The sequence below is a fragment of the Pistacia vera genome, unplaced genomic scaffold (genome assembly GCF_008641045.1).
Source record: "Pistacia vera cultivar Batoury unplaced genomic scaffold, PisVer_v2 Contig81, whole genome shotgun sequence".
Lineage (NCBI taxonomy): Eukaryota > Viridiplantae > Streptophyta > Magnoliopsida > Sapindales > Anacardiaceae > Pistacia > Pistacia vera.
The window spans coordinates 256,040-261,949 of NW_022196679.1; the positions used below are offsets into that span (position 1 = coordinate 256,040).

The window sequence follows — 5,910 nt, forward strand, 5'->3', positions numbered from 1 at the left end:
CATAATTGCAACTTAAATTAAAACATTATATGAACTTTAAAATAAAAGAAAACCCTAGACACCTTAAGCTCTCTCTCACGTTTTCACTCTTTAGTGCAAGTTCTTTTTCTCTTGATCTTCCTTGATTCTTGAAGCCCTTGGTTATTCTAGCAAAATAATTAAGGGTTCTACGAATTGTCTTCGTTGGGCAACGTGAGTAAATTTCTACGTTGAACCGAGTAGTGAAATTAGATCCAGAGATATTTCGAGGAGCCTCCAAACGTGCATAAGTGTTCTAGATCCTTTTATGAGTTGTTTATTGTACGCAGATTTGTTTTTATACGTTATGTTTATGCATGTAAACAATATAATATGTGCCTGGATTTTGGGATGTGTAAGTGATCTTTTTCATTTTAAAATATGTTTTTCCGCTGCGCAAAGATGGTCACTTATCAGCATATGATCAGTTACTTGAATTAATCCAAGGCCACACTCAAGCCCTTCAAGCACTACACGATCAGGCAAATCCCAATAGATAGTAATTCTATTGCAAATGCTTTAGCAAAGATAGCTTCATCGTTGGACTCGAATGCGCCAAATAACATCCTGGTCAAATACATCGAAGTTCCTAACATCAACTCACTCGACTAGATAGTGGCTACAACTGAATCTGTGTCCTGGATGATTCCAATTATTCAGTAACTCAAAGAAGGGGTTCTTCCTAATAGCAAGACTGAGGCAAGACTTCTATAGACTAAAACTGCTCGTTACACCTTAATTAGAGATCAGTTGTATAAGCGAGATTTTAACACTCCCTTCCTCCGATATGTGACAGATGAAGAAGTAGACTATATCATGAGAGAGATACATGAAGGGATCTATGGTAATCACACAGCTCCACGATCTCTCGCTAATAAAATTATCTGACAGGGATACTATTGGTCGTCACTTCATGAAGACACCTACAACTTTGTGAAGAAGTGTGATAAGTGCCAAAGATTTGCAAACATCCGATGAGCTCATTCCCACCAATTGACAACGATGACTAGTCCTTGGCCATTTGCTATGTGGGGAATTGATCTCATCAGTGTCATGCCAACCGATAAGGGTGGTATTAAATAGGTTATGGTCGCAGTGGATTATTTCACTAAGTGGGTCAAGGCAGAACCTTTGGCTATGATCATCACCAAAAAGCTCAAAGACTTCATCTTCAAGAATATATTGTGCCATTATGGAATTCCTCATATACTTATCTCAGATAATAGGAAGCAATTTGACAATGAGGAGCTCAAGCAATTTTGCAAAGAACTAGGGATTCATAAGAAGTTTGTCTTAGTAGCAAGACCTCAAGCTAATGGTCAACTTGAAGTTGTCAACAAAACCATCAAACACACTTTGAAGGCCAAGTTTGGTACAGCAAAAGCCAATGGGGCCAACGATCTCCCAGAAGTTCTATAAGCATGTAGAACAACTCTGATGACCTCTACTTCAAAAATGCTTTTCTTGCTAGGGTATGGCTGCAAGGCAATAGTCCCAGTTGAAGTAGAAACTGGTTCACTTCGAAGAGAATTCTACAATGAGGCAGATAATGAAACACATATGCATGCAAGTTTGGACTTAATTGAAGAACACCACAACAAAGCTCGGTTAAAGATAACTTCCTACCAAGCAGGCAAAAAGATTCTTTAACTCCAAAGTTAGAAGAAGAGACTTCTTGGTCCTCAAAGAAGTCTTTCTCAGTATAAAATAACCAAGTGCAAGGATATTAGGGCCTAACTAGGAAGGTCCATATCACGTCGGTAAGGTGATACGAATTGGGACGTGTCATCTCAAAAGTCTTAATAATTCTGAAGTACTGCAAGCTTGGAATGTTAAACATTTGCACCCTTATTATCAATAATTCCAAACTCTTGTATAACTTATGTGATCTATTTTACTTGTAAATACTGTGACTATGATTATCCCTGTTCTTCTTCAAGAATTACTTGTGTCGTAATCTCAACTTTTAATAATCTTATTATTTACAATGTTTTACAAGTTTTACGATTAGAAAAGTTATATTTATTTCATAAAGTATTTAAGTTTTAAAAATGTTATCACAAATGGTCAAAAAGTCTATATATTGGCAAAATATGTACATGGACAACCAACGAGTTACAAGGAAAATGAAGAGAAACAAGAGAGGCTATTCAAGATTAGGTGGAAGGGAGACTGATCATTATCTTGAACTTCAGGATCCCTGACTTCAGTTGCTACGACCTCGGGGTCGGTCGCTTAACACTCATGGTTCTCTATTTCTTGTTGATCTTCCTCCTGGGCGAACTCTTGCTCTTCTTGCTCATCAGCAAACTACATCGACGCAAGCGCTACATGATACTCTTCAGGGAGGTTGGAAACATCCAAGTTTGGTTTATTCGCTCACAAGCTATGAATAACTTGCAATGGCCAATGACCAACTTTCCTTTCCACCTCATTGCTTAACTGCTTCATCTGCTCAGCTAGCGAAGTGATCTGCACATGAGCCATCTCAAGCTTTGTGTCCTTCGCCTTCATTTTCTTCTTTGTGTTTTCCCACAGATTAGCTTGAGTCTTCTCTATCACCTTCTCATGATCCAGGCACTCTTGCAGCTACTTCTCTCTTTAATGAAGCTTTTGCTCTTGCAAGCTCAGATCCCTCTAGTGAGCATCGCTATTGTCATTTGAAGCTTTTTGGTATGGTTATCCTTCTTTTGAAACTCCTACTTCTATAACTCTATTGTTTGCTAAACAGAATCCCTTTCAGCTAGAAATGTGATTGCCTGAAATTGTGCATCACTTGTAGCTTCGTTTGAAGTCCTAAGATCTTGCTTCAATTTGATAATCTCCTTCTTCTTTTCATGAAGTTTTCCTCAGGAGTTTATCTTCATTTTGTTGTGTGCGATGTTCAAGGCAAGCAAAGACTACGAAGGAAAAGGCTAAAGAGTTAGTTTTTTTAAAAAAGCTAAGGAACTCAATCAGCATAAAAAAGTTTACAAAGAGAATAATGTACTTTACCTGGCTTTGCATCAGGTGCGTAGTGATCACAAGGTTGGAAGGTTTGGAGGCTATATACCTTTCAAGGTCGACCCCAGTTGGCACTCCAGAAGAGTAAAGACCACCGATCTTAGATGGTATGGCATCTACCCTAGAAGCTCTAACATGGATTGATCCTAACCTCCTATGGTGGGGACCTCTTCGATCTGTTCTTGGCCAGCTTCTCCTTGAGTGGCTGCACCTTCCTTCCCTTGTGAAGTTTTCGGTGCACACTTTGGAGTGATCTTCGAGGTAGGAAGTTGGGCAGGTTGCAGCCCACCCGGCAATATCCCAAAGTCATCTGACTCTGACTCAGATGCTTCGGCTGTTGTCTTCTTCCTTTTCCTCGAAGCCATGGTCTTTTTCTTCATTGGGTGAGTAACAGCAGACTAAGGAGCTTCTTCACATCGCTTCACAACTGGTTGCCTTTCGGCACTAGCTTGGTCCCCGTTACAGGGACATTGCTTGAAGTTGGTCCAGGTTGTGAATCCGGATTCAACCTTGGGAAGGTGATTCCTCTAGATTGCTTTGATTTCTTCGATTGCATGGTTGTTACATGGCATACGAATACGATCAGTAAGAAGAGTCTAACTATTTAAAAGACTTGGGTTTTTTCTGCTTAAGAAAAACTTACAAGCTAAATCGTCTAAGTATGTGTCTCTAATATGCAAGACATTTAAGATAAGATAGGGGAAGCGGAGGCAGAGAATAGAAAGAGCAACGCTTTTGTTGAGGGATGGGGAATGGGGTGCGAGACTGTGTCAGATGTGTGATCTGCTTAAGCAAGTACGAGAGCCTAGTCCTACAGGATCTTATCTCAACGACTCAGAGAACGCTGAGATGTACCGCTTGCACAAGCAGAATCCTGACATTTATACTATTGAGAGGCTTGCCAAGGATTATAGGGTTACAACGCAGAGGGTGCATGCAATTCTGTGGCTGAAGGAGCTTGAGGAGGAAGAGGAGAAAAAGTTTGGCCATCCATTCAATGAATCTGTTGAGCTTCTGGTTGACACCTGCCCGGAGTGAGATTTTGTATCTGATCATTTTTTATTTTTAATATTTAATGTCTTTTATCATTCTGATTTGGCTTTTTGGCTTGATGTTGGTGATTGTCAGTACTTACATTATGTTTTATAATGTAGTTGTTTACAGAAAGCATGATTAGAGGATATAGTGGCAATTTGAATGACTATGATTCATAAGTAGATTCTTCTTAATAACTACTTCGAGGTTATTTTACTCAGGCATAGAAATTTTAACTTGTGAGGCTGATCAAATACCTAAAGATTTTATTTAAGCCATGTACTTTGGAGATACTATATGCAATATTTCTCCTGTTTCAATGGTTAGCTGTGTATGTAATTGCCTTGTGGCCTGTAGAATCCCTAAGGTGAGAATGTATCATAGTGGGAGTTGGTATGTCAGGTCTGGTGAAAGTAGGGGAGCTATTTGATGTCACAAGGAGAATTCTCTCTCATATAATATTGATTCAGATCATTTAAAAGTTTTTACTTTGGACAAATTTTACTTAGCTGTATTATATCTTGCAATGCTTCTGAGCAAAAGCTACCCTTGGAAATATCTCAATCACAAATGCAGTTTTCTTTGGTTAACCTGATATGGATATGTCTAAAAGAAAACTGAAACTGGTGCACGCATGTATGTGATAGTGTTAGTATATATGTAATTTAAAAGTGCATTGACATTCTTTTGTGAAACAGAATGTGGTGATAATCCATTGAAGGTATTAAGAAAATGTGTTACAAACTGTTAGTCAAAACCCTAGCTGTGGTGGTGCTTTGCGGGCAGATGTTCACTGTCACGGTTGTGGTTTATTACTTCTGTTGATAGAAGTATACAGCTAGTAATCATGATGGTGGCGATGATGGACAATGATCAAAACAATATTTTGTAAGTGGCTAATGGTAGTAATCTTGGTGGCCATAATAGACAATGAGCAAAACAACATTTGGTTAGCTGTGGTAGGGTTAGTGCTTAAAGGTTTTTGGTCCTCTTAAGTTGGAGCTGGTGTGGCTTTGTGTGTTGCTGGTCATGTTGATGATAGCGTTTTTCATGTTTATTGTATTGTTGACATGAAATAGATATTCCATACCATGGAGGAATAGGAATGTCAATATTAATTAAATCACCAAAATGCTCTTGTGCTCTAGTTACACGTGGTCTTACATTCATGTGCTTAGATAAGCTCTGATGTAAAAGAATAAAGTTGTCCCGAAAAAAAAAAAAAATTGTGTCAATGATGCAATTACAAATAGAACATTGTCTCTGGTTGATATACTGTAAGCCATAACTAGAAACATTGAATTAGCTAAAGATTGGCTGATTTGCCTCTAAAATAATGACCTTATATTTCCTGGTATTTTTTCTTTTTACTTTTTACTGCCATGACCAGGAATTCCGTGTGGCATCCCTTCCATACAATCCTTACTTTAAGGTTATGCCAGAGGCTTGGGATGGTACTATCAAAGACCTGGATGTAGTTCATTATGAGATCTCCCGGAAAGAGGATGAAATGCTATATCAAGAATTTGTCAGAGAATGAGCAACAAAAGTCCTCCTAGCCTTAGCCTTGAGACAAGGAAATGATAATTAGCTTTATGTATATAACGTTGGCTTTTCATTTCAGTTATTGAGATAAACTACTGTTGTTCTGTTTCCTATCCAAAAGGGGGAAAATGAGTACCGATTTTGTTGTTGGAATATTGTTATTTTTCAGTCTCTTTCTCTCTACATAACACAAAAGCACTTGCATCCACAGTTCTGAGACAATTAATTTTTATATTTATAAACTGATGACAGATTTAATTTGGCAATATTTGAATTGGATTGCTGGGGTGAGGCTGTTAGTACAATAGA

General features: G+C 38.3%; 1 pseudogene; it reads left to right on the forward strand.

Moving 5' to 3' along the window:
• Positions 1 to 3,575: 3,575 nt before the first annotated feature.
• Positions 3,576 to 5,596, forward strand: LOC116117436 (annotated as a pseudogene).
• Positions 5,597 to 5,910: the final 314 nt, after the last annotated feature.